General features: G+C 48.7%; 1 protein-coding gene across 4 annotated transcripts in view; it reads left to right on the top strand.

The window, feature by feature from the left end:
- Positions 1-27,951, top strand: part of TNRC6A (trinucleotide repeat containing adaptor 6A) — a 376,657-nt gene that overhangs the window by 135,571 nt on the left and 213,135 nt on the right. The gene's annotated exons all lie outside the window — the stretch shown is intronic.

Below are 27,951 nucleotides of genomic sequence, written 5' to 3'. Positions count from 1 at the left end.
AGTAGCCATTGGCTACTAACCCCCCAGACCTAAACACGCCCTTAAATTTAGTATTTAAGGGCTACCCTGAACCCTAGAAAATTAGATTCCTGCAAACTACAAGAAGAAGGACTGCCTAGCTGAAAACCCCTGCAGAGGAAGACCAGAAGACGACAACTGCCTTGGCTCCAGAAACTCACCGGCCTGTCTCCTGCCTTCCAAAGAACTCTGCTCCAGCGACGCCTTCCAAGGGACCAGCGACCTCTGAATCCTCTGAGGACTGCCCTGCTTCGAAAAGGACAAACTCCCGAGGACAGCGGACCTGCTCCAAAAAGACTGCAACTTTGTTTCAAGGAGCAGCTTTAAAGACCCTGCAATCTCCCCGCAAGAAGCGTGAGACTTTCAACACTGCACCCGGCGACCCCGACTCGGCTGGTGGAGAACCAACACCTCAGGGAGGACCCCCGGACTACTCTACGACTGTGAGTACCAAAACCTGTCCCCCCTGAGCCCCCACAGCGCCGCCTGCAGAGGGAATCCCGAGGCTTCCCCTGACCGCGACTCTCTGAAACCTAAGTCCCGACGCCTGGAAGAGACCCTGCACCCGCAGCCCCCAGGACCTGAAGGACCGGACTTTCACTGGAGAAGTGACCCCCAGGAGTCCCTCTCCCTTGCCCAAGTGGAGGTTTCCCCGAGGAAGCCCCCCCTTGCCTGCCTGCAGCGCTGAAGAGATCCGTTGATCTCTCATAGACTAACATTGCAAACCTGACGCTTGTTTCTACACTGCACCCGGCCGCCCCCGCGCTGCTGAGGGTGAAATTTCTGTGTGGGCTTGTCTCCCCCCCGGTGCCCTACAAAACCCCCCCTGGTCTGCCCTCCGAAGACGCGGGTACTTACCTGCAAGCAGACCGGAACCGGGGCACCCCCTTCTCTCCATTCTAGCCTATGCGTTTTGGGGCACCACTTTGGACTCTGCACCTGACCGGCCCTGAGCTGCTGGGGTGGTGACTTTGGGGTTGCTCTGAACCCCCAACGGTGGGCTACCTTGGACCAAGAACTGAACCCTGTAAGTGTCTTAGTTACCTGGTAAAACTAACAAAAACTTACCTCCCCCAGGAACTGTGAAAATTGCACTAAGTGTCCACTTTTGAAATAGCTATTTGTCAATAACTTGAAAAGTATACATGCAATTGAAATGATTCAAGGTTCCTAATGTACTTACCTGCAATACCTTTCAAACAAGATATTACATGTTAAATTTGAACCTGTGGTTCTTAAAATAAACTAAGAAAATATATTTTTCTATAACAAAACCTATTGGCTGGATTTGTCTCTGAGTGTGTGTACCTCATTTATTGTCTGTGTATGTACAACAAATGCTTAACACTACTCCTTGGATAAGCCTACTGCTCGACCACACTACCACAAAATAGAGCATTAGTATTATCTCTTTTTACCACTATTTTACCTCTAAGGGGAACCCTTGGACTCTGTGCATGCTATTCCTTACTTTGAAATAGCACATACAGAGCCAACTTCCTACAATGTGTGTTTATATATATATATATATATATATATATATATATGTGTATATATATATATATATATATGTTCGGTCGCATGTGTAGCTGCCGATACCCATGCTGTGCATTATCCTGCCATCTAGTGTTTGGCTCGGAGTGTTACAAGTTTTTTTTCTTCGAAGAAGTCTTTTCGAGTCACGAGACCGAGGGACTCCTCCCTTTCGGCTCCATTGCGCATGGGCGTCGACTCCATCTTAGATTGTTTTCTTTCCGCCATCGGGTTCGGACGTGTTCCTCTTCGCTCCGTGTTTCGAATCGGGAAAGTTAGCTAAATATCGAAAATTCGACGGTATTGTTTGCGCTCGGTACCGGTTTAGTGTTAGTGTATCGACACCGATAGTAAAAGTGCTCCGGCGGCCCTTCGGGGCTTCCGCTCTTCAGCAGGGCCTGGTCGGCCCTCGCGCATCCATCGACAAAACTAATGGACCGGGACCCCCTTCCGCTTCTGTCCGAAGTGCCACTCGAAGTATCCCTACCAACACTTGGTCTGTAATCTGTGTTTATCACCAGAACACAGGGAGGATACTTGTGAGGCCTGTCGGGCGTTTCGATAAAAAAAGACCCTACGTGATTGAAGAGTGAGAAGACTTCAAATGGCGTTGACACCGAGAGAACAACTCGACGTCGAAGAGGAGGAAAGAATTTCCATCCAGGGGACGGACTCTGACGAATCTGAAAGCGAACGACCCCATACGGTGCCGAAAACAGTGAGTAAAACTGCCCCGTCCAAAACTCACACAAAGATCGTAAAGGCCAAGGGGATGCCATCGCCAGCAGGCCATGGCTTAACCCATAGAAAAGAAGGTGACCAAACATCGGCACCGAAAAAGAGTTGCCGAAGACACCCGACTCCGGTCGAGATTCAGGCACCGAACAATCTTGGCACCGAGAGTTCGACTCACCCAAGGTGAGAAAAGTAATGTCGGAACCGAAAAAGACTTTCTCGGAAGCATCGGTACCGAAAAAAGCAGCTTCGGAGCCGAAAAGAAGCTCTTAAACAGAAGAGCATGGACTTTCCAGCCAAATGCATGAAAAACACAGATTTGAGCAGGAAATAAGTATGGGGGAACCAGACCATACGCAAAGGAGGTTGCATATTCAGAAAGAGACTGGAAAAATACAAACTCTTCCTCCAATCAAAACCAAAAGAAAGCTGGCATTTCAAGAGTAAGAAATGCAGCCAAAGGTGAAAGTGGCAAGAGATAAAACCCCACCACTGAGGTTTTCGCCACAACCTTCCCCACTACACTCACCACAGCTGTCCCCAGTAACAACACCTCCAATGCAGTCACCTACGCATACAGGGATGACCCAGGATCCGGATGCATGGGACTTATATGATGCTCCAGTATCAGATAGCCCAGATTGTTACCCAACAAGGCCGTCACCTGCAGAGGACAGTACTGCATATACACAGGTACTATCAAGGGAAGCTACGTTCCACAATGTAGCAATGCATTCAGTGCCAATGGAGGATGATTTCCTGTTCAACACCTTGGCATCCACCCACACTTCCTACCAAAGTCTGCCAATTCTCACGGCATGCTCAAGCATGCAAAACAGGTATTCCAGGAGCCAGTTAAAGGAAGGGCTATCACGCCTAGGGTGGAGAAAAAATACAAGCCTCCCCCAACGGACCCTGTGCTTATAACACAGCAACTTACACCAGACTCGGTGGTTGTAGGAGCAGCAAGAAAGAGGGCAAACTCTCAATCGTCAGGAGACGCTCCACCGCCTGACAAAGAGAGTAGGAAGTTTGATGCAGCGGGCAAACGAGTGGCAGCACAGGCAGCCAATCAGTGGCGGATCGCAAACTCACAAGCCCTACTGGCTCGCTACGACAGGGCACACTGGGACGAGATGCAACATATTATACAGCACTTGCCCAAAGAACACCAGAAACGTGCCCAACAGGTTGTGGAAGAAGGACAAGCAATCTCCAACAACCAAATAAGGTCCGCATTAGACTCGGCAGACACAGCAGCACGAACAGTCAACACTGCGGTAACCATTCGCAGGCATGCATGGTTACGAAGCTTATGATTCAAGCCAGAAATCCAACAAGCTGTGTTAAACATGCCTTTTAACCAAGAACAATTGTTTGGGCTAGAAGTGGACACAGCAAATGAAAAATTAAAGAAGGACACGGCCAAAGCCATGGGCGCGCTCTACTCCCCACAGAGGAGAGGCACATTTAGAAAGCCACAATTTAGAGGGGGGTTTCGTATGCAAACACCAGAGCCTTCCACCTCGCAAACCAGACCCACCTCTCAGGGACAATACCAGAGAGGAGGGTTTCGTGGCTCATATAGGGGTGGACAATTCCCAAGAGCAAGGGGAAAACTCCAAACACCTAAGACAAGTCAAACCAAACAGTGACTTCACAACATGACAACAATGTATTACCTCAACAAACAAGGAGGGACACACTTGTCACAACTGTGTCTCTTAGCACAGAAAATTTGGCATTGGGCAATTCACAATCACATTCGCCTAATAGCACAATACATCCCCGGCATTCAGAACCAGTTGGCCGACAATCTCAGTAGAGATCACCAACATACACACGAATGGGAAATTCATACCCAGATCCTACAAGATTACTTTCAACGCTGGGGAACACCACAAATAGACCTATTCGCAATAAATGAAAACGCAAAATGCCAAAACTTCGCATCCAGGTACCCACACCCGCAATCCAAGGGCAATGCGTTATGGATCAGTTGGTCAGGGATATTTGCTTACACTTTTCCCCCTCTCCCACTCATTCCTTATCTGGTAAACAAGCTAAGTCAAAACAAACTCAAACTAATACTTATAGCACCAAACTGGGCTCGCCAACCGTAATACACAACACTGCTAGACTTATCGGTAGTACCTCACATCAAATTACCAAACAGGCCAGATCTGTTAACGCAACACAAACAACAGATCAGACACCCGAATCCAGCGTCGCTCAATCTAGCAATCTGGCTCCTAAAGTCTTAGAATTTGGACATTTAGACCTTACACAAGAATGCATGGAGGTCACTAAACAAGCTAGAAAACCCACTACAAAACATTGTTACGCAAGCAAATGGAAAAGATTTGTTTACTACTGCCACACTAATCAAATTCAACCAATACATGCTTCCGCAAAGGACATTGTAGGCTACTTAATACACTTACAGAAGTCTAAGTTAGCATTCTCTTCAATTAAAATACATCTCACAGCAATATCTGCCTATCTGCAGATTACACATTCAACATTGCTTTTTCGTATCCCAGTCATCCAAGCATTTATGGAGGGACTAAAAAGAATCATACCCCCAAGAACACCACCAGTACCTTCGTGGAACCTTAATATTGTATTAACACGACTCATGGGACCACCATTCGAACCCATGCGCTCTTGTGAAATGCAATACTTAACTTGGAAAGTGGCCTTTCTAATAGCTATCACATCACTTAGAAGAGTGAGATACAAGCATTTACTATACAAGAACCCTTTATACAAATGCATAAACATAAAGTGGTTCTCCGTACAAATCCCAAATTCTTACCAAAGGTCATATCGCCGTTCCACCTAAACCAAACGGTGGAACTCCCAGTCTTCTTTCCACAAACACTCAGTGGCCGAGAGAGCCTTACATACATTAGACATAAAAAGAGCACAAATGTATTACATTGACAGAACAAAACAATTTCGTAAAACAAAACAATTGTTTGTAGCCTTCCAAAAACCTCATGCAGGTAATCCTATATCCAAACAAGGCATTGTCTGAAGGATAGTGAAATGTATTCAAACTTGCTATATCAAAGCAAAAAGAGCTCTACCTATTACACCAAGAGCGCATTCCACTAGGAAAAAAGGCACCACAATGGCTTTTCTGGGGAATATACCTATGACTGAAATTTGTAAGGCAGCCACCTGGTCTACGCCTCATACATTCACGAAGCATTACTGTGTAGATGTGTTAACAACACAACAAGCCACAGTAGGACAGGCTGTATTAAGAACATTATTTCAAACAACTTCAACTCCTACAGGCTAAGTGTAAGGAAATGCCTCCTTGGCATGGTTGCCCCCTGACTTTTTGCCTTTGCTGATGCTATGTTTACAATTGAAAGTGTGCTGAGGCCTGCTAACCAGGCCCCAGCACCAGTGTTCTTTCCCTAACCTGTACTTTTGTATCCACAATTGGCAGACCCTGGCATCCAGATAAGTCCCTTGTAACTGGTACTTCTAGTACCAAGGGCCCTGATGCCAAGGAAGGTCTCTAAGGGCTGCAGCATGTCTTATGCCCCCCTGGAGACCTCTCACTCAGCACAGACACACTGCTTGCCAGCTTGTGTGTGCTAGTGAGGACAAAACGAGTAAGTCGACATGGCACTCCCCTCAGGGTGCCATGCCAGCCTCTCACTGCCTATGCAGTATAGGTAAGACACCCCTCTAGCAGGCCTTACAGCCCTAAGGCAGGGTGCACTATACCATAGGTGAGGGTACCAGTGCATGAGCATGGTACCCCTACAGTGTCTAAACAAAACCTTAGACATTGTAAGTGCAGGGTAGCCATAAGAGTATATGGTCTGGGAGTTTGTCAAACACGAACTCCACAGCACCATAATGGCTACACTGAAAACTGGGAAGTTTGGTATCAAACTTCTCAGCACAATAAATGCACACTGATGCCAGTGTACATTTTATTGCAAAATACACCCCAGAGGGCACCTTAGAGGTGCCCCCTGAAACTTAACCGACTGTCTGTGTAGGCTGACTAGTTCCAGCAGCCTGCCACACTAGAGACATGTTGCTGGCCCCATGGGGAGAGTGCCTTTGTCACTCTGAGGCCAGTAACAAAGCCTGCACTGGGTGGAGATGCTAACACCTCCCCCAGGCAGGAGCTGTAACACCTGGCGGTGAGCCTCAAAGGCTCACCCCTTTGTCACAGCCCAGCAGGGCACTCCAGCTTAGTGGAGTTGCCCGCCCCCTCCGGCCACGGCCCCCACTTTTGGCGGCAAGGCTGGAGGGAACAAAGAAAGCAACAAGGAGGAGTCACTGGCCAGTCAGGACAGCCCCTAAGGTGTCCTGAGCTGAGGTGACTCTAACTTTTAGAAATCCTCCATCTTGCAGATGGAGGATTCCCCCAATAGGGTTAGGATTGTGACCCCCTCCCCTTGGGAGGAGGCACAAAGAGGGTGTACCCACCCTCAGGGCTAGTAGCCATTGGCTACTAACCCCCAGACCTAAACACGCCCTTAAATTTAGTATTTAAGGGCTACCCTGAACCCTAGAAAATTAGATTCCTGCGACAACAAGAAGAAGGACTGCCCAGCTGAAAACCCCTGCAGAGGAAGACCAGAAGACAACAACTGCCTTGGCTCCAGAAACTCACCGGCCTGTCTCCTGCCTTCCAAAGAACTCTGCTCCAGCGACGCCTTCCAAGGGACCAGCGACCTCTGAATCCTCTGAGGACTGCCCTGCTTCGCAAAAGACAAGAAACTCCCGAGGACAGCGGACCTGCTCCAAAAAGACTGCAACTTTGTTTCAAGAAGCAGCTTTAAAGAACCCTGCAACTCCCCGCAAGAAGCGTGAGACTTGCAACACTGCACCCGGCGACCCCGACTCGGCTGGTGGAGAACCAACACCTCAGGGAGGACCCCCGGACTACTCTACGACTGTGAGTACCAAAACCTGTCCCCCCTGAGCCCCCACAGCGCCGCCTGCAGAGGGAATCCCGAGGCTTCCCCTGACCGCGACTCTCTGAAACCTAAGTCCCGACGCCTGGAAAAGACCCTGCACCCGCAGCCCCCAGGACCTGAAGGACCGGACTTTCACTGGAGAAGTGACCCCCAGGAGTCCCTCTCCCTTGCCCAAGTGGAGGTTTCCCCGAGGAAGCCCCCCCTTGCCTGCCTGCAGCGCTGAAGAGATCCGTTGATCTCTCATAGACTAACATTGCGAACCCGACGCTTGTCTCTACACTGCACCCGGCCGCCCCCGCGCTGCTGAGGGTGAAATTTCTGTGTGGGCTTGTGTCCCCCCCGGTGCCCTACAAAACCCCCCTGGTCTGCCCTCCGAAGACGCGGGTACTTACCTGCAAACAGACCGGAACCGGGGCACCCCCTTCTCTCCATTTTAGCCTATGCGTTTTGGGCACCACTTTGAGCTCTGCACCTGACCGGCCCTGAGCTGCTGGTGTGGTGACTTTGGGGTTGCTCTGAACCCCCAACGGTGGGCTACCTTGGACCAAGAACTGAACCCTGTAAGTGTCTTACTTACCTGGTAAAACTAACAAAAACTTACCTCCCCCAGGAACTGTGAAAATTGCACTAAGTGTCCACTTTTAAAGTAGCTATTTGTCAATAACTTGAAAAGTATACATGCAATTGAAATGATTCAAAGTTCCTAATGTACTTACCTGCAATACCTTTCAAACAAGATATTACATGTTAAATTTGAACCTGTGGTTCTTAAAATAAACTAAGAAAAGATATTTTTCTATAACAAAACCTATTGGCTGGATTTGTCTCTGAGTGTGTGTACCTCATTTATTGTCTATGTGTATGTACAACAAATGCTTAACACTACTCCTTGGATAAGCCTACTGCTCGACCACACTACCACAAAATAGAGCATTAGTATTATCTATTTTTACCACTATTTTACCTCTAAGGGGAACCCTTGGACTCTGTGCATGCTATTCCTTACTTTGAAATAGCACATACAGAGCCAACTTCCTACACTAAGCCACCGCTTTTAGGGGAGAATACTGCTTATTAATCTATGCACAGCATGTGTATCTGCAGCTAGACATGCCACCGAACTGAAAATGTCACTTACCCAGTGTACATCTGTTTGTGGCACGAGACGCTGCAGATTCACATGCGCCCTCCCACCTCCCCGGTAGCCTGTAGCCGTTGTTAGTTGAATAAGAATTGTAAATTTGTAAATAAATATTATTTTAATACACATTATGTACATACACACCTACTCCATTGCATGGGCACATCTAGTATACTCTCAACTCCTTCCTCGCACTCAGCGGGGAAAACAATCTAAGATGGAGTCGACGCCCATGCGTAATGGAGCCGAAAGGGAGGAGTCCCTCAAGTCTCGTGACTTGAAAAGACTTCTTCGAAGAAAAACAACTTGTAACACTCAGAAGCCCAACACTAGATGGCAGGATAATGCACAGCATGTGAATCTGCAGCGTCTCTTGCCACAAACAGATGTACACTGGGTAAGTGACATTTTCAGTATATGACAAAGTAAAGGAGGCACATGTGAATGCAAGGCTGAGGTTCTCAATTTATCTTAATGATAAATGTTCTAACTTCATTTACATTTGGGAGACATTTGTAGGGAGGATGTAGTTGGGTCACATTTTAGCAGAGGACATGCATAAGAAATCTGAGCTAATGATAGGGGGCCTTATTTTTCTAGTGGTGACTGCATTGTGTAACCTGCTGGTAAGATTGCTAGAATGATCGTTTTCAAATTAATTGGGGATTTCTAATCCACACTGTTGTCTTGTTTTGAGAATCCAAATAGCGTTAAAAACCTCTCCAGGAACTGGGTGTGCAGGGTGCTATAATCATGCACACTATTTGTAGTGTCTTAACACTCTCAGCTTGCGGTAAAATGTGCCACGTACTGGTGAGTCTGCTTCTGTAGCTGTAAACTGCAGAGCAAGTATTATAGTGTCCTAGGTGCCATGGCTGCTCCGTTGCACTGTGCAAGTTCTCACATATTCCTTGTAGGAAGTTGGCTCTGTATGTGCTATTTCAAAGTAAGGAATAGCATGCACAGAGTCCAAGGGTTCCCCTTAGAGGTAAAATAGTGGTAAAAAGAGATAATACTAATGCTCTATTTTGTGGTAGTGTGGTCGAGCAGTAGGCTTATCCAAGGAGTAGTGTTAAGCATTTGTTGTACATACACATAGCCAATAAATGAGGTACACACACTCAGAAACAAATCCAGCCAATAGGTTTTTATATAGAAAAATATCTTTTCTTAGTTTATTTTAAGAACCACAGGTTCAAATTCTACATGTAATATCTCATTCGAAAGGTATTGCAGGTAAGTATTTTAGGAACTTCAAATCATCAAAATTGCATGTATACTTTTCAAGTTATTGACAAATAGCTGTTTTAAAAGTGGACACTTAGTGCAATTTTCACAGTTCCTAGGGGAGGTAAGTTTTGATTAGTTTTACCAGGTAAGTAAGACACTTACAGGGTTCAGTTCTTGGTCCAAGGTAGCCCACCGTTGGGGGTTCAGGGCAACCCCAAAGTCACCACACCAGCAGCTCAGGGCCGGTCAGGTGCAGAGTTCAAAGTGGTGCCCAAAACACATAGGCTAGAATGGAGAGAAGGGGGTGCCCCGGTTCCGGTCTGCTTGCAGGTAAGTACCCGCGTCTTCGGAGGGCAGACCAGGGGGGTTTTGTAGGGCACCGGGGGGGACACAAGTCCACACAGAAATTTCACCCTCAGCAGCGCGGGGGCGGCCGGGTGCAGTGTAGAAACAAGCGTCGGGTTTTCAATGTTAGTCTATGAGAGATCTCGGGATCTCTTCAGCGCTGCAGGCAGGCAAGGGGGGGATTCCTCGGGGAAACCTCCACTTGGGCGAGGGAGAGGGACTCCTGGGGGTCACTCCTCCAGTGAAAGTCCGGTCCTTCAGGTCCTGGGGGCTGCGGGTGCAGGGTCTCTCCCAGGCGTCGGGACTTTAGGTTCAAAGAGTCGCGGTCAGGGGAAGCCTCGGGATTCCCTCTGCAGGCGGCGCTGTGGGGGCTCAGGGGGGACAGGTTTTGGTACTCACAGTATCAGAGTAGTCCTGGGGTCCCTCCTGAGGTGTTGGATCGCCACCAGCCGAGTCGGGGTCGCCGGGTGCAGTGTGGCGAGTCTCACGCTTCTTGCGGGGAGCTTGCAGGGTTCTTTAAAGCTGCTGGAAACAAAGTTGCAGCTTTTCTTGGAGCAGGTCCGCTGTCCTCGGGAGTTTCTTGTCTTTTCGAAGCAGGGGCAGTCCTCAGAGGATGTCGAGGTCGCTGGTCCCTTCGGAAGGCGTCGCTGGAGCAGGATCTTTGGAAGGCAGGAGACAGGCCGGTGAGTTTCTGGAGCCAAGGCAGTTGTCGTCTTCTGGTCTTCCGCTGCAGGGGTTTTCAGCTGGGCAGTCCTTCTTCTTGTTGCAGGAATCTAATTTTCTAGGGTTCAGGGTAGCCCTTAAATACTAAATTTAAGGGCGTGTTTAGGTCTGGGGGGTTAGTAGCCAATGGCTACTAGCCCTGAGGGTGGGTACACCCTCTTTGTGCCTCCTCCCAAGGGGAGGGGGTCACAATCCTAACCCTATTGGGGGAATCCTCCATCTGCAAGATGGAGGATTTCTAAAAGTTAGAGTCACCTCAGCTCAGGACACCTTAGGGGCTGTCCTGACTGGCCAGTGACTCCTCCTTGTTATTCTCATTATTTTCTCCGGCCTTGCCGCCAAAAGTGGGGCCTGGCCGGAGGGGGCGGGCAACTCCACTAGCTGGAGTGTCCTGCTGGGTTGGCACAAAGGAGGTGAGCCTTTGAGGCTCACCGCCAGGTGTGACAATTCCTGCCTGGGAGAGGTGTTAGCATCTCCACCCAGTGCAGGCTTTGTTACTGGCCTCAGAGTGACAAAGGCACTCTCCCCATGGGGCCAGCCACATGTCTCGGTTTGTGGCAGGCTGCTAAAACTAGTCAGCCTACACAGATAGTCGGTTAAGTTTCAGGGGGCACCTCTAAGGTGCCCTCTGTGGTGTATTTTACAATAAAATGTACACTGGCATCAGTGTGCATTTATTGTGCTGAGAAGTTTGATACCAAACTTCCCAGTTTTCAGTGTAGCCATTATGGTGCTGTGGAGTTCGTGTTTGACAGACTCCCAGACCATATACTCTTATGGCTACCCTGCACTTACAATGTCTAAGGTTTTGTTTAGACACTGTAGGGGTACCATGCTCATGCACTGGTACCCTCACCTATGGTATAGTGCACCCTGCCTTAGGGCTGTAAGGCCTGCTAGAGGGGTGTCTTACCTATACTGCATAGGCAGTGAGAGGCTGGCATGGCACCCTGAGGGGAGTGCCATGTCGACTTACTCGTTTTGTCCTCACTAGCACAAGCTGGCAAGCAGTGTGTCTGTGCTGAGTGAGAGGTCTCCAGGGTGGCATAAGACATGCTGCATCCCTTAGAGACCTTCCTTGGCATCAGGGCCCTTGGTACTAGAAGTACCAGTTACAAGGGACTTATCTGGATGCCAGGGTCTGCCAATTGTGGATACAAAAGTACAGGTTAGGGAAAGAACACTGGGGCTGGGGCCTGGTTAGCAGGCCTCAGCACACTTTCAATTGTAAACATAGCATCAGCAAAGGCAAAAAGTCAGGGGGCAACCATGCCAAGGAGGCATTTCCTTACACAACCCCCCCCCAAACGAAAGAGGATGAGACTAACCTTTCCCAAGAGAGTCTTCATTTTCTAAGTGGAAGAACCTGGAAAGGCCATCTGCATTGGCATGGGCAGTCCCAGGTCTGTGTTCCACTATAAAGTCCATTCCCTGTAGGGAGATGGACCACCTCAACAGTTTAGGATTTTCACCTTTCATTTGCATCAGCCATTTGAGAGGTCTGTGGTCAGTTTGAACTAGGAAGTGAGTCCCAAAGAGGTATGGTCTCAGCTTCTTCAGGGACCAAACCACAGCAAAGGCCTCCCTCTCAATGGCACTCCAACGCTGCTCCCTGGGGAGTAACCTCCTGCTAATGAAAGCAACAGGCTGGTCAAGGCCATCATCATTTGTTTGGGACAAAACTGCCCCTATCCCATGTTCAGAGGCATCAGTCTGCACAATGAACTGCTTAGAATAATCTGGAGCTTTGAGAACTGGTGCTGAGCACATTGCCTGTTTCAGGGTGTCAAAGGCCTGTTGGCAGTCCACAGTCCGGTTCACTTTCTTGGGCATTTTCTTGGAGGTGAGCTCAGTGAGGGCTGTCACAATGGATCCATATCCCTTCACAAACCTCCTGTAGTACCCAGTCAAGCCAAGGAATGCCCTGACTTGAGTCTGGGTTTTTGGAGCTACCCAGTCCAGAATAGTCTGGATCTTGGGTTGGAGTGGCTGAACTTGGCCTCCACCTACAAGGTGTCCCAAGTAAACCACAGTTCCCTGCCCTATCTGGCATTTGGATGCCTTGATAGAGAGGCCTGCAGATTGCAGAGCCTTCAAAACCTTCCTCAGGTGGACCAGGTGATCCTGCCAGGTGGAGCTAAAGACAGCAATATCATCAAGATAAGCTGTGCTAAAGGACTCCAAGCCAGCAAGGACTTGATTCACCAACCTTTGGAAGGTGGCAGGGGCATTCTTTAAACCAAAGGGCATAACAGTAAACTGATAATGCCCATCAGGTGTGGAGAATGCTGTCTTTTCTTTTGCTCCAGGTGCCATTTTTATTTGCCAGTACCCTGCTGTCAAGTCAAAGGTACTTAGAAATTTGGCAGCACCTAATTTATCAATGAGCTCATCAGCTCTTGGAATTGGATGAGCATCTGTCTTGGTGACAGAATTGAGCCCTCTGTAGTCCACACAAAACCTCATCTCTTTCTTTCCATCTGTGGTGTGAGGTTTGGGGACTAAGACCACTGGGCTAGCCCAGGGGCTGTCAGAGCGCTCAATGACTCCCAATTCCAGCATCTTGTGGACTTCCACCTTGATGCTTTCCTTAACATGGTCAGACTGTCTAAAGATTTTGTTCTTGACAGGCATGCTGTCTCCTGTGTCCACATCATGGGTACACAGGTGTGTCTGACCAGGGGTTAAGGAGAAGAGTTCAGGAAACTGTTGTAGGACTCTCCTACAATCAGCTTGCTGTTGGCCAGAGAGGGTGTCTGAGTAGATCACTCCATCTACTGTACCATCTTTTGGGTCTGATGACAGAAGATCAGGGAGAGGCTCACTCTCTGCCTCCTGATCCTCATCTGTTACCATCAACAGATTGACATCAGCCCTGTCGTGGAAGAGCTTAAGGCGGTTTACATGGATCACCCTTTTGGGGCTCCTGCTTGTGCCCAGGTCCACCAAGTAGGTGACCTGACTCTTCCTCTCTAGTACTGGGTAAGGGCCACTCCATTTGTCCTGGAGTGCCCGGGGAGCCACAGGTTCCAGAACCCAGACTTTCTGCCCTGGTTGGAACTCAACCAGTGCAGCCTTTTGGTCATACCAAAACTTCTGGAGCTGTTGGCTGGCCTCAAGGTTTTTGGTTGCCTTTTCCATGTACTCTGCCATTCTAGAGCGAAGGCCAAGTACATAGTCCACTATGTCCTGTTTAGGCTCATGGAGAGGTCTCTCCCAGCCTTCTTTAACAAGGGCAAGTGGTCCCCTTACAGGATGACCAAACAGAAGTTCAAAGGGTGAGAACCCTACTCCCTTCTGTGGTACCTCCCTGTAAGCGAAAAGCAGACATGGCAGGAGGACATCCCATCTCCTTTTGAGTTTTTCTGGGAGCCCCATGATCATGCCTTTTAATGTCTTGTTGAATCTCTCAACTAAGCCATTAGTTTGTGGATGGTAAGGTGTAGTGAATTTATAAGTCACTCCACACTCATTCCACATGTGCTTTAGGTATGCTGACATGAAGTTGGTACCTCTGTCAGACACCACCTCCTTAGGGAAACCCACTCTGGTAAAGATACCAATGAGGGCCTTGGCTACTGCAGGGGCAGTAGTCGACCTAAGGGGAATAGCTTCAGGATACCTGGTAGCATGATCCACTACTACCAGGATATACATATTTCCTGAGGCTGTGGGAGGTTCCAGTGGACCAACTATGTCCACACCCACTCTTTCAAAGGGCACCCCCACCACTGGAAGTGGAATGAGGGGGGCCTTTGGGTGCCCACCTGTCTTACCACTGGCTTGACAGGTGGGGCAGGAGAGGCAAAACTCCTTAACCATGTTGGACATATTGGGCCAGTAGAAGTGGTTGACTAACCTCTCCCACGTCTTGGTTTGTCCCAAATGTCCAGCAAGGGGAATGTCATGGGCCAATGTTAGGATGAACTCTCTGAACAGCTGAGGCACTACCACTCTCCTAGTGGTACCAGGTTTGGGGTCTCTGGCCTCAGTGTACAGGAGCCCATCTTCCCAATAGACCCTATGTGTTCCATTTTTCTTGCCTTTGGACTCTTCAGCAGCTTGCTGCCTAAGGCCTTCAAGAGAGGGACAGGTTTCTTGTCCCTTACACAGCTCTTCCCTTGAGGGTCCCCCTGGGCCTAAGAGCTCAACCTGATAAGGTTCAAGTTCCAAAGGCTCAGTTCCCTCAGAGGGCAGAACTTCTTCCTGAGAAGAGAGGTTCCCTTTCTTTTGCTGTGTTGCAGTTGGTTTCCCAACTGACTTTCCTGTTCTCTTGGTAGGCTGGGCCATTTTTCCAGACTCCAGCTCTACTTTTTCACCCTGTGCCTTGCATTGTGCTCTCGTTTTCACACACACCAGTTCAGGGATACCCAGCATGGCTGCATGGGTTTTTAGCTCTACCTCAGCCCATGCTGAGGACTCCAGGTCATTTCCAAGCAGACAGTCCACTGGGATATTTGAGGAGACCACCACCTGTTTCAGGCCATTGACCCCTCCCCATTCTAAAGTAACCATTGCCATGGGATGTACTTTTCTCTGATTGTCAGCGTTGGTGACTGTGTAAGTTTTTCCAGTCAGGTATTGGCCAGGGGAAACCAGTTTCTCTGTCACCATGGTGACACTGGCACCTGTATCCCTCAGGCCCTCTATTCTAGTCCCATTAATTAAGAGTTTCTGTCTGTATTTTTGCATGTTAGGCGGCCAGACAGCTAGTGTGGCTAAATCCACCCCACCCTCAGAAACTAGAGTAGCTTCAGTGTGGACCCTGATTTGCTCTGGGCACACTGTTGATCCCACTTGGAGACTAGCCATACCAGTGTTACCTGGATGGGAGTTTGGAGTGGAACCTTTCTTGGGACAGGCCTTGTCTCCAGTTTGGTGTCCATGCTGTTTACAGCTATGACACCAGGCCTTTTTGGGATCAAAGTTTTTACCCTTGTACCCATTGTTTTGTGAAGAGGCTCTGGGCCCACCCTCCTGTGCAGGTTTTTGGGGGCCTGTAGAAGACTCTTTACTATTTTTAGTTTTGGTTGTCTCATCACCCTTCTGCTGGGGAGTCTTTGTGACCCCTTTCTTTTGGTCACCCCCTGTTGAAGTCTTGGACACCCTTGTCTTGACCCAATGGTCCGCCTTCTTTCCCAATTCTTGGGGAGAAATTGGTCCTAGGTCTACCAGATGCTGATGCAGTTTATCATTGAAACAATTACTTAACAGGTGTTCTTTCACAAATAAATTGTACAGCCCATCATAATTACTTACACCACTGCCTTGAATCCAACCATCTAGTGTTTTCACTGAGTAGTCAACAAAGTCAACCCAGGTCTGGCTCGAGGATTTTTGAGCCCCCCTGAACCTAATCCTGTACTCCTCAGTGGAGAATCCAAAGCCCTCAATCAGGGTACCCTTCATGAGGTCATAAGATTCTGCATCTTGTCCAGAGAGTGTGAGGAGTCTATCCCTACACTTTCCTGTGAACATTTCCCAAAGGAGAGCACCCCAGTGAGATCTGTTCACTTTTCTGGTTACACAAGCCCTCTCAAAAGCTGTGAACCATTTGGTGATGTCATCACCATCTTCATATTTAGTTACAATCCCTTTAGGGATTTTCAACATGTCAGGAGAATCTCTGACCCTATTTATGTTGCTGCCACCATTGATGGGTCCTAGGCCCATCTCTTGTCTTTCCCTCTCTATGGCTAGGATCTGTCTTTCCAAAGCCAATCTTTTGGCCATCCTGGCTAACTGGATGTCCTCTTCACTGGAGTTATCCTCAGTGATTTCAGAGTTGTTGGTCCCTCCTGTGAGGGAACCAGCATCTCTGACTATTATTTGTGGAGTCAGGGCTTGAGAAGCCCTGCTCTCCCTAAGTAGGACTGGAGGGGGGGAATTTCCCTCCAAGTCACTATCTTCATCCTCTGAGTTGCCATCCTCAGAGGGGTTGGCCTTTTCAAACTCTGCCAAAAGCTCCTGGAGCTGTACTTTGGTAGGTTTGGGGCCCATTGCTATTTTCTTTAGTTTACAGAGTGACCTTAGCTCTCTCATCTGTAGATGGAGGTAAGGTGTGGTGTCGAGTTCCACCACATTCACATCTGTGCTAGACATTATGCTTCTAAAAGTTGGAATACTTTTTAAGAAACTAAAACTGGTTCTAGAATCTAATTCAAACTTTTAACAAACTTTTAAACTCTAAAAGAAATGCTAAACAGGATCTAACACAAGGCCCTAGCAGGTCTTTTAAGAATTTAGAAAACTTTTCAAATTGCAAAAATCAATTTCTAATGACAATTTTGGAATTTGTCGTGTGATCAGGTATTGGCTGAGTAGTCCAGCAAATGCAAAGTCTTGTACCCCACCGCTGATCCACCAATGTAGGAAGTTGGCTCTGTATGTGCTATTTCAAAGTAAGGAATAGCATGCACAGAGTCCAAGGGTTCCCCTTAGAGGTAAAATAGTGGTAAAAAGAGATAATACTAATGCTCTATTTTGTGGTAGTGTGGTCGAGCAGTAGGCTTATCCAAGGAGTAGTGTTAAGCATTTGTTGTACATACACATAGCCAATAAATGAGGTACACACACTCAGAAACAAATCCAGCCAATAGGTTTTTATATAGAAAAATATCTTTTCTTAGTTTATTTTAAGAACCACAGGTTCAAATTCTACATGTAATATCTCATTCGAAAGGTATTGCAGGTAAGTATTTTAGGAACTTCAAATCATCAAAATTGCATGTATACTTTTCAAGTTATTGACAAATAGCTGTTTTAAAAGTGGACACTTAGTGCAATTTTCACAGTTCCTAGGGGAGGTAAGTTTTGATTAGTTTTACCAGGTAAGTAAGACACTTACAGGGTTCAGTTCTTGGTCCAAGGTAGCCCACCGTTGGGGGTTCAGGGCAACCCCAAAGTCACCACACCAGCAGCTCAGGGCCGGTCAGGTGCAGAGTTCAAAGTGGTGCCCAAAACACATAGGCTAGAATGGAGAGAAGGGGGTGCCCCGGTTCCGGTCTGCTTGCAGGTAAGTACCCGCGTCTTCGGAGGGCAGACCAGGGGGGTTTTGTAGGGCACCGGGGGGGACACAAGTCCACACAGAAATTTCACCCTCAGCAGCGCGGGGGCGGCCGGGTGCAGTGTAGAAACAAGCGTCGGGTTTTCAATGTTAGTCTATGAGAGATCTCGGGATCTCTTCAGCGCTGCAGGCAGGCAAGGGGGGGATTCCTCGGGGAAACCTCCACTTGGGCGAGGGAGAGGGACTCCTGGGGGTCACTCCTCCAGTGAAAGTCCGGTCCTTCAGGTCCTGGGGGCTGCGGGTGCAGGGTCTCTCCCAGGCGTCGGGACTTTAGGTTCAAAGAGTCGCGGTCAGGGGAAGCCTCGGGATTCCCTCTGCAGGCGGCGCTGTGGGGGCTCAGGGGGGACAGGTTTTGGTACTCACAGTATCAGAGTAGTCCTGGGGTCCCTCCTGAGGTGTTGGATCGCCACCAGCCGAGTCGGGGTCGCCGGGTGCAGTGTGGCGAGTCTCACGCTTCTTGCGGGGAGCTTGCAGGGTTCTTTAAAGCTGCTGGAAACAAAGTTGCAGCTTTTCTTGGAGCAGGTCCGCTGTCCTCGGGAGTTTCTTGTCTTTTCGAAGCAGGGGCAGTCCTCAGAGGATGTCGAGGTCGCTGGTCCCTTCGGAAGGCGTCGCTGGAGCAGGATCTTTGGAAGGCAGGAGACAGGCCGGTGAGTTTCTGGAGCCAAGGCAGTTGTCGTCTTCTGGTCTTCCGCTGCAGGGGTTTTCAGCTGGGCAGTCCTTCTTCTTGTTGCAGGAATCTAATTTTCTAGGGTTCAGGGTAGCCCTTAAATACTAAATTTAAGGGCGTGTTTAGGTCTGGGGGGTTAGTAGCCAATGGCTACTAGCCCTGAGGGTGGGTACACCCTCTTTGTGCCTCCTCCCAAGGGGAGGGGGTCACAATCCTAACCCTATTGGGGGAATCCTCCATCTGCAAGATGGAGGATTTCTAAAAGTTAGAGTCACCTCAGCTCAGGACACCTTAGGGGCTGTCCTGACTGGCCAGTGACTCCTCCTTGTTATTCTCATTATTTTCTCCGGCCTTGCCGCCAAAAGTGGGGCCTGGCCGGAGGGGGCGGGCAACTCCACTAGCTGGAGTGTCCTGCTGGGTTGGCACAAAGGAGGTGAGCCTTTGAGGCTCACCGCCAGGTGTGACAATTCCTGCCTGGGAGAGGTGTTAGCATCTCCACCCAGTGCAGGCTTTGTTACTGGCCTCAGAGTGACAAAGGCACTCTCCCCATGGGGCCAGCCACATGTCTCGGTTTGTGGCAGGCTGCTAAAACTAGTCAGCCTACACAGATAGTCGGTTAAGTTTCAGGGGGCACCTCTAAGGTGCCCTCTGTGGTGTATTTTACAATAAAATGTACACTGGCATCAGTGTGCATTTATTGTGCTGAGAAGTTTGATACCAAACTTCCCAGTTTTCAGTGTAGCCATTATGGTGCTGTGGAGTTCGTGTTTGACAGACTCCCAGACCATATACTCTTATGGCTACCCTGCACTTACAATGTCTAAGGTTTTGTTTAGACACTGTAGGGGTACCATGCTCATGCACTGGTACCCTCACCTATGGTATAGTGCACCCTGCCTTAGGGCTGTAAGGCCTGCTAGAGGGGTGTCTTACCTATACTGCATAGGCAGTGAGAGGCTGGCATGGCACCCTGAGGGGAGTGCCATGTCGACTTACTCGTTTTGTCCTCACTAGCACACACAAGCTGGCAAGCAGTGTGTCTGTGCTGAGTGAGAGGTCTCCAGGGTGGCATAAGACATGCTGCATCCCTTAGAGACCTTCCTTGGCATCAGGGCCCTTGGTACTAGAAGTACCAGTTACAAGGGACTTATCTGGATGCCAGGGTCTGCCAATTGTGGATACAAAAGTACAGGTTAGGGAAAGAACACTGGGGCTGGGGCCTGGTTAGCAGGCCTCAGCACACTTTCAATTGTAAACATAGCATCAGCAAAGGCAAAAAGTCAGGGGGCAACCATGCCAAGGAGGCATTTCCTTACATTCCTTTTTTACTTTTGGGTTGTCAGCTTATGGCCAGTAATTTACTCTACTTTTCGTTGCCCTAATTGAGATTTTTGTGGTCCTGCTTCCTTAAGCTAGTGGAGCTAAAGCTGCAGTGATCAAGCTATAAGACATGCTGTGTGTGTCACCAACTGCATGCACAAGTTGACCTACATGATCACTGTCTGACAAACCAGTCATTTGGCACACGCCTGCACTTTTTGCACCACCCTCTGTATGAGGACCACAGATGACTTACATGCATATTAAGGATACACTATTCCCATAGGAGACATTGGTTTTCTAAGTTGGGAAAAAGGTCAAAGGTGAGTATGGGAACTCTGATTCAGCACGTGATACAGAGTATTAATTCTGCTTGTGATACATTCACCCCAAAAACAATATCTTTCTTTCAAGGGACTCTGTTATGAGATAATTCAATCGTCACAAAAGTGGTCTCATTTACCCTGGGGATGGTGATGGTGCTTTGGTTGTAGACCATCTATTTTTCAGTACCAGGCAGCTTGCACCAGCCAGATCAAGTGTTGTGATCTCAGGAAATAGCACGTACCGTGAGCTGAGGTCCCTCTCTAGTTTTGGAAATGGTTGTACCTTAGACTTGAGCTCCGCACTTTCTTTTGTTGTGGACAACTACATATATCATTGCACTTTTGTGGAGCTGTGTGCTGTGAGGCTCCTTTTAACTGAGTGGCTAAGCAAGTATCCCTTCTTGCATCCTGGTCGCAGGGCGGATTCTCAGTTCACTGTTGTGATTTTAGACTTTCATTGGATTGTAATTCCCAGCCTTCTGAAGCTGCTCAGGTCCTGTCCTGCAGTTCAGCCTAGCTCCCTTGCTCTGCAGGCAGCCGTTGAGTGTTTGCCATCAAATAAGCATAATCTCGCAACGAAAATGCAAGAGGACAGTCCTCCTCCAGTTTTGGGGCACACAACAAGCCCCTATTCGTAACAAGAGGCACAATAAAAGGCACACCGACAGTCTTGTTGAGAAATGGCCATGTATGTGAGCACCCCCCCCCCCCCCCCCCCCCAAAATAAAGCTAGAATTTGGATGAATATTAGGAGTCTCCCCTGCATTCTCAATAATATATGGTACCTGTAGTTCATCTGCTCATTATTCCTTTGTACTTCTCTTCGTTCGACCCTCCATCATTGTGGTGCCTCATATTGCACCAGACTCATTGGTGGACAGTTCACAGTTGGATCCATAGAATCTGGAGGTTGCCTACTGTAGGAAGTTGGCTCTGTATGTGCTATTTCAAAGTAAGGAATAGCATGCACAGAGTCCAAGGGTTCCCCTTAGAGGTAAAATAGTGGTAAAAATAGATAATACTAATGCTCTATTTTGTGGTAGTGTGGTCGAGCAGTAGGCTTATCCAAGGAGTAGTGTTAAGCATTTGTTGCACATACACATAGACAATAAATGAGGTACACACACTCAGAGACAAATCCAGCCAATAGGTTTTGTTATAGAAAAATATATTTTCTTAGTTTATTTTAAGAACCACAGGTTCAAATTTAACATGTAATATCTTGTTTGAAAGGTATTGCAGGTAAGTACATTAGGAACTTTGAATCATTTCAATTGCATGTATACCTTTCAAGTTATTCACAAATAGCTATTTCAAAAGTGGACACTTAGTGCAATTTTCACAGTTCCTGGGGGAGGTAAGTTTTTGTTAGTTTTACCAGGTAAGTAAGACACTTACAGGGTTCAGTTCTTGGTCCAAGGTAGCCCACCGTTGGGGGTTCAGAGCAACCCCAAAGTCACCACACCAGCAGCTCAGGGCCGGTCAGGTGCAGAGTTCAAAGTGGTGCCCAAAACGCATAGGTTAGAATGGAGAGAAGGGGGTGCCCCGGTTCCGGTCTGCTTGCAGGTAAGTACCCGCGTCTTCGGAGGGCAGACCAGGGGGGTTTTGTAGGGCACCGGGGGGGGACACAAGCCCACACAGAAATTTCACCCTCAGCAGCGCGGGGGCGGCCGGGTGCAGTGTAGAAACAAGCGTCGGGTTTTCAATGTTAGTCTATGAGAGATCAAGGGATCTCTTCAGCGCTGCAGGCAGGCAAGGGGGGGCTTCCTCGGGGAAACCTCCACTTGGGCAAGGGAGAGGGACTCCTGGGGGTCACTTCTGCAGTGAAAGTCCGGTCCTTCAGGTCCTGGGGGCTGCGGGTGCAGGGTCTTTTCCAGGCGTCGGGACTTAGGTTTCAGAGAGTCGCGGTCAGGGGAAGCCTCGGGATTCCCTCTGCAGGCGGCGCTGTGGGGGCTCAGGGGGGACAGGTTTTGGTACTCACAGTCGTAGAGTAGTCCGGGGGTCCTCCCTGAGGTGTTGGTTCTCCACCAGCCGAGTCGGGGTCGCCGGGTGCAGTGTTGCAAGTCTCACGCTTCTTGCGGGGAGTTGCAGGGTTCTTTAAAGCTGCTTCTTGAAACAAAGTTGCAGTCTTTTTGGAGCAGGTCCGCTGTCCTCGGGAGTTTCTTGTCGTCGTCGAAGCAGGGCAGTCCTCAGAGGATGCAGAGGTCGCTGGTCCCTTTGGAAAGCGTCGCTGGAGCAGAGTTCTTTGGAAGGCAGGAGACAGGCCGGTGAGTTTCTGGAGCCAAGGCAGTTGTCGTCTTCTGGTCTTCCTCTGCAGGGGTTTTCAGCTGGGCAGTCCTTCTTGTTGTTGCAGGAAATCTAATTTTCTAGGGTTCAGGGTAGCCCTTAAATACTAAATTTAAGGGCGTATTTAGGTCTGGGGGGTTAGTAGCCAATGGCTACTAGCCCTGAGGGTGGGTACACCCTCTTTGTGCCTCCTCCCAAGGGGAGGGGGGTCACATCCCTAATCCTATTGGGGGAATCCTCCATCTGCAAGATGGAGGATTTCTAAAAGTTAGTCACCTCAGCTCAGGACACCTTAGGGGCTGTCCTGACTGGCCAGTGACTCCTCCTTGTTGCTTTCTTTGTTCCCTCCAGCCTTGCCGCCAAAAGTGGGGGCCGTGGCCGGAGGGGGCGGGCAACTCCACTAAGCTGGAGTGCCCTGCTGGGCTGTGACAAAGGGGTGAGCCTTTGAGGCTCACCGCCAGGTGTTACAGCTCCTGCCTGGGGGAGGTGTTAGCATCTCCACCCAGTGCAGGCTTTGTTACTGGCCTCAGAGTGACAAAGGCACTCTCCCCATGGGGCCAGCAACATGTCTCTAGTGTGGCAGGCTGCTGGAACCAGTCAGCCTACACAGATAGTTGGTTAAGTTTCAGGGGGCACCTCTAAGGTGCCCTCTGTGGTGTATTTTACAATAAAATGTACACTGGCATCAGTGTGCATTTATTGTGCTGAGAAGTTTGATACCAAACTTCCCAGTTTTCAGTGTAGCCATTATGGTGCTGTGGAGTTCGTGTAAAACAGACTCCCAGACCATATACTCTTATGGCTACCCTGCACTTACAATGTCTAAGGTTTTGCTTAGACACTGTAGGGGCACAGTGCTCATGCACTGGTACCCTCACCTATGGTATAGTGCACCCTGCCTTAGGGCTGTAAGGCCTGCTAGAGGGGTGTCTTACCTATACTGCATAGGCAGTGAGAGGCTGGCATGGCACCCTGAGGGGAGTGCCATGTCGACTTACTCATTTTGTTCTCACTAGCACACACAGGCCTGTAAGCAGTGTGTCTGTGCTGAGTGAGGGGTCTCTAGGGTGGCATAATACATGCTGCAGCCCTTAGAGACCTTCCCTGGCATCAGGGCCCTTGGTACCAGAGGTACCAGTTACAAGGGACTTATCTGGATGCCAGGGTGTGCCAATTGTGGGATCAATGGTACATTTTAGGTGAAAGAACACTGGTGCTGGGGCCTGGTTAGCAGGGTCCCAGCACACTTCTCAGTCAAGTCAGCATCAGTATCAGGCAAAAAGTGGGGGGTAATTGCAACAGGGAGCCATTTCTTTACACCTACCATCTCCATCAGAGGGTGTCTCTGCATGCCCTCCTCCACACCAGTGCTGGCGCAGCTTCCACTCACTCTGATGGGTCACACCTTCACTTGCGCAGCTCTTGCTGATCATAGTTGAGCACCAGATGACCATCCCAAACTCTGTCTCATCTGGCACTGCCTGTTCCAGTTCACTTACTGGTACCAGTCTCATCCCAGATTTTAGTGATGGACAATAACTCTATAGATCTCTGAGTTCCTGTACCCAAATATACGCCACCTGCTGTCAAGGTCAAACTATGGAACTGTGCTGGCAAAGGCCGTCAATCTGATCAGTGGATATTTTTCACAGGCCTTATGCATTCATGTATCCCGGTTAGGTGCTCTAGTTTGGGGGTATGTTGATATATTTTTGAGCTAACAACCACATGCAACTTAAAGATTCCTTCTTCAAAGTCCTGTTTCTTGTTGGCCGTTACATTGATGACACCCTAGGACAGAGGGTGTGCCTGCTGCCTGAAAGAAATACAAATGTGTACTAAGTTAGTCTGCAAATGTAAAAGATAATCTGCAAATGTGAATGATGCTTTGGAGTCAGTACTGGCTTTAATTGATCGAATCTTTGTGATAGCAGGTAACAACTGAGCTGTGATGTGAGTGCTTTCAATTGAAATTGTATGTTCGATGGCATATGTTGCTGCAGATACACATGTTTAGCACAGTCCGCTGCCTGGTGTTGGGCTCGGAGTATTACAAGTTGTTTTTCTTCGAAGAAGTCTTTTTTGGTCACGGGACCGAAGGACTCCTCCTTCTTCGGCTCCATTGCGCATGGGCGTCGACTCCATCTTAGATTGTTTTTTTCCGCTGTCGGGTTCGGACGTATTCCTTTTCGCTCCGTGTTTCGGTTCGGAAAGTTAGTCAGAATCTCGGAAGAAAGCGTCGGTATTGTTCCGTTCGGTATCGGGATAGTTAGGTACATCGACACCGATCATCGGAAGACTTTGGGGTAGTTTCGATCCCCCATCGGGGCCTGGTCGGCCCGACCGCGTGCGACATCGAAGCCGATGGAACGGACCCCATTTCGTTTCTGCCCAAAATGTCACAGTAAGTATCCTTATACAGATCAGCACTTGGTCTGTAACTTGTGCTTGTCCCCCGAGCACAAGGAGGATACCTGTGAAGCCTGTCGAGCCTTCCGGTCCAGAAAAACACTCCGGGACCGAAGAGCCAGGCGTCTTCAAATGGCTTCTACGCCGACAAAACAACGTTTCGACGAGGAAGAGGAAACATTCTCGGTTCCGGAATCAGAATCCGGAGACTCCGATGTCGAAGAACAGCTACAAACAGTGAGTAAGACGTCAAAGTAAAACCATTGAGAAGACAAAAGCCCAGGGGACGCCACTGCCAACAGGCCATGGCTCGACCCATAAAACCGGCGAACCGTCGAAGGCGCCGAAAAAGGGCACGCCCATAGCGAAGACACCCGACTCCGGTCGAGGGACCGCCATGGAGCAACCTCGGAGCCGAGATAGCAGCGCCGAGAGGCAAAAGCAAGATGCCGGCACCGAAAAACATCGGCATCGAGACACACTGCCGAAAGCCACAAAAATCCTGTCGGCGCCGAAGCCGAAAAAAGATCTCTTGGCGCCGAAAAGTTCCACACCTTCATCATACACAGAGGAACAAGGAATAAGTGGCCAGATGCACAAATTTGGACAAGAGCTCCAAAGTGTAGAATCGGACTACACACAAAAGAGACTGTACATCCAGCAAGACACAGGGAAGATATCAACCCTTCCCCCAATAATGAGGAAAAGAAGGATCGGACTTCCAAAGGATGACGCACAACCACAAGCCAAAGTGGTTAAAAAAGTCACGCCTCCGCCCTCTCCACCACAGGCATCGCCGGCACAAACACCGCCACAAATGCACTCACCAGCGCAAACTACCATAAGTCATGACGATCAGGATCAAGACGCTTGGACCTGTATGACACCCCAGTGCCGGACAATGATCCCGATTCATACCCCACAAAGCCGTCACCGCCAGAGGACAGTACCTCATACTCGCAACTGGTGGCTAGGGCAGCAGAATTCCACAATGTCCAACTGCATTCCGATCCTATAGAGGATGATTTTTTATTTAACACCCTCTCGGCTACACACAGCCAATATCAATGTCTCCCAATGCTACCAGGGATGTTACGGCACGCAAAACAAATTTTTGAAGAGCCCGTAAAATCAAGAGCCATCACCCCAAGGGTGGATAAGAAATACAAACCACCACCCACAGACCCAGTGTTTATTACTTCGCAGTTACCACCTGACTCCGTGGTAGTAGGGGCAGCTTGCAAGAGAGCAAATTCCCATACATCTGGCGACGCCCCACCTCCGGACAAAGAAAGCCGAAAATTTGATGCAGCAGGAAAAAGAGTAGCATCACAGGCAGCCAACCAGTGGCGCATCGCAAATTCACTAGCGCTGCTGGCCAGATATGACCGCGCACACTGGGACGAGATGCAACTTCTCGTAGACCATCTTCCCCAGGAATACCAAAAAAGGGCGCAGCAAATAGTTGAAGAGGGACAAACGATCTCAAACAATCAAATCCGCTCTTCACTAGACGCAGCCGATACTGCAGCAAGAACAGTCAACACTGCTGTCACCATAAGGAGACACGCTTGGCTACGCACTTCAGGCTTCAAACCTGAAATCCAGCAGGCTGTCCTTAATATGCCCTTCAACGAGAAACAACTTTTTGGCCCTGAAGTGGACACAGCCATTGAAAAACTTAAAAAGGACACAGACACGGCCAAAGCCATGGGCGCACTCTACTCCCCGCAGAGCAGAGGCTCTTTTAGAAAAACACCATTTAGAGGGGGGTTTCGTGGCCAACCCACAGACACCACCAGCCAACAAACAAGAACCACACCATATCAGGGTTCATTCCAAAGGGGAGGTTTCAGGGGATATAGAGGGGGTCAATTCCCAAGGAGTAGGGGAAGATTCCAAACTCCAAAAACACCTCCACCTAAACAGTGACTTTCAAGTCACACAACCCCTTCACTCAACACCAGTGGGGGGAAGACTAAGCCAATTCTACCAATCTTGGCAACAGATTACAACAGACAATTGGGTATTAGCAATAATCCAACATGGATATTGCATAAAATTCCACACATTCCCACCAAACATCCCTCCAAAAACACGCAAAATGTCACCACAACATTTAGAACTTTTAGGACTAGAAGTTCAAGCACTACTGCAAAAGGATGCAATAGAGCTAGTACCAGTACAACAGAAAAACACAGGAGTTTACTCCCTGTACTTTCTAATTCCAAAAAAAGACAAAACATTAAGACCAATATTAGATCTCAGGACACTAAATACCTACATCATATCAGACCACTTCCACATGGTCACACTACAAGACATCATTCCACTGCTCAAACAGCAGGATTACATGACCACATTAGACCTAAAAGATGCGTACTTTCATATACCGATACACCCTTCTCACAGAAAGTACCTAAGGTTCGTTATCAAAGGAATACATTACCAATTCAAAGTCTTACCATTCGGAATAACAACTGCACCAAGAGTGTTCACAAAATGTCTAGCAGTAGTAGCAGCACATATCAGAAGACAACAGATACACGTGTTTCCCTACCTGGACGATTGGCTAATCAAGACCAATACAGTAAAGAAGTGCACAAACGACACCACATATGTCATACAAACCCTTCACAAACTGGGTTTCTCCATCAACTATACAAAATCACACCTCGAACCGTGTCAGACACAACAATATCTAGGAGCAACCATCAACACATCAAAAGGAATTGCCACTCCAAGTCCACAAAGAGTGCAAGCATTCCACAAAGTAATAAGTGCTATGTTTCCAAACCAAAAAATACAAGCAAAATTGGTGCTAAAACTCCTAGGCATGATGTCATCATGCATAGCCATTGTCCCAAACGCAAGACTACACATGCGCCCCTTACAACAGTGCCTAGCATCACAATGGTCACAGGCACAGGGTCAACTTCAAGATCTGGTGTTGGTAGACCGCCAAACATACCTCTCGCTTCTATGGTGGAACAGCAACAATTTAAACAAAGGGCGGACATTTCAGGACCCAGTGCCTCAATACGTTATAACAACAGATGCTTCCATGACAGGGTGGGGAGCACACCTCAATCACCACAGCATTCAAGGACAATGGGATGTACACCAAACAAAATTTCATATCAATTACCTAGAACTGTTAGCAGTATTTCTAGCGTTAAAAGCCTTTCAACCCA

This window comes from Pleurodeles waltl, chromosome 10 (assembly GCF_031143425.1).
Source record: "Pleurodeles waltl isolate 20211129_DDA chromosome 10, aPleWal1.hap1.20221129, whole genome shotgun sequence".
In the NCBI taxonomy this organism is placed as follows: Eukaryota; Metazoa; Chordata; class Amphibia; order Caudata; family Salamandridae; genus Pleurodeles; species Pleurodeles waltl.
This window is presented reverse-complemented; position numbering and strand designations above follow the sequence as displayed.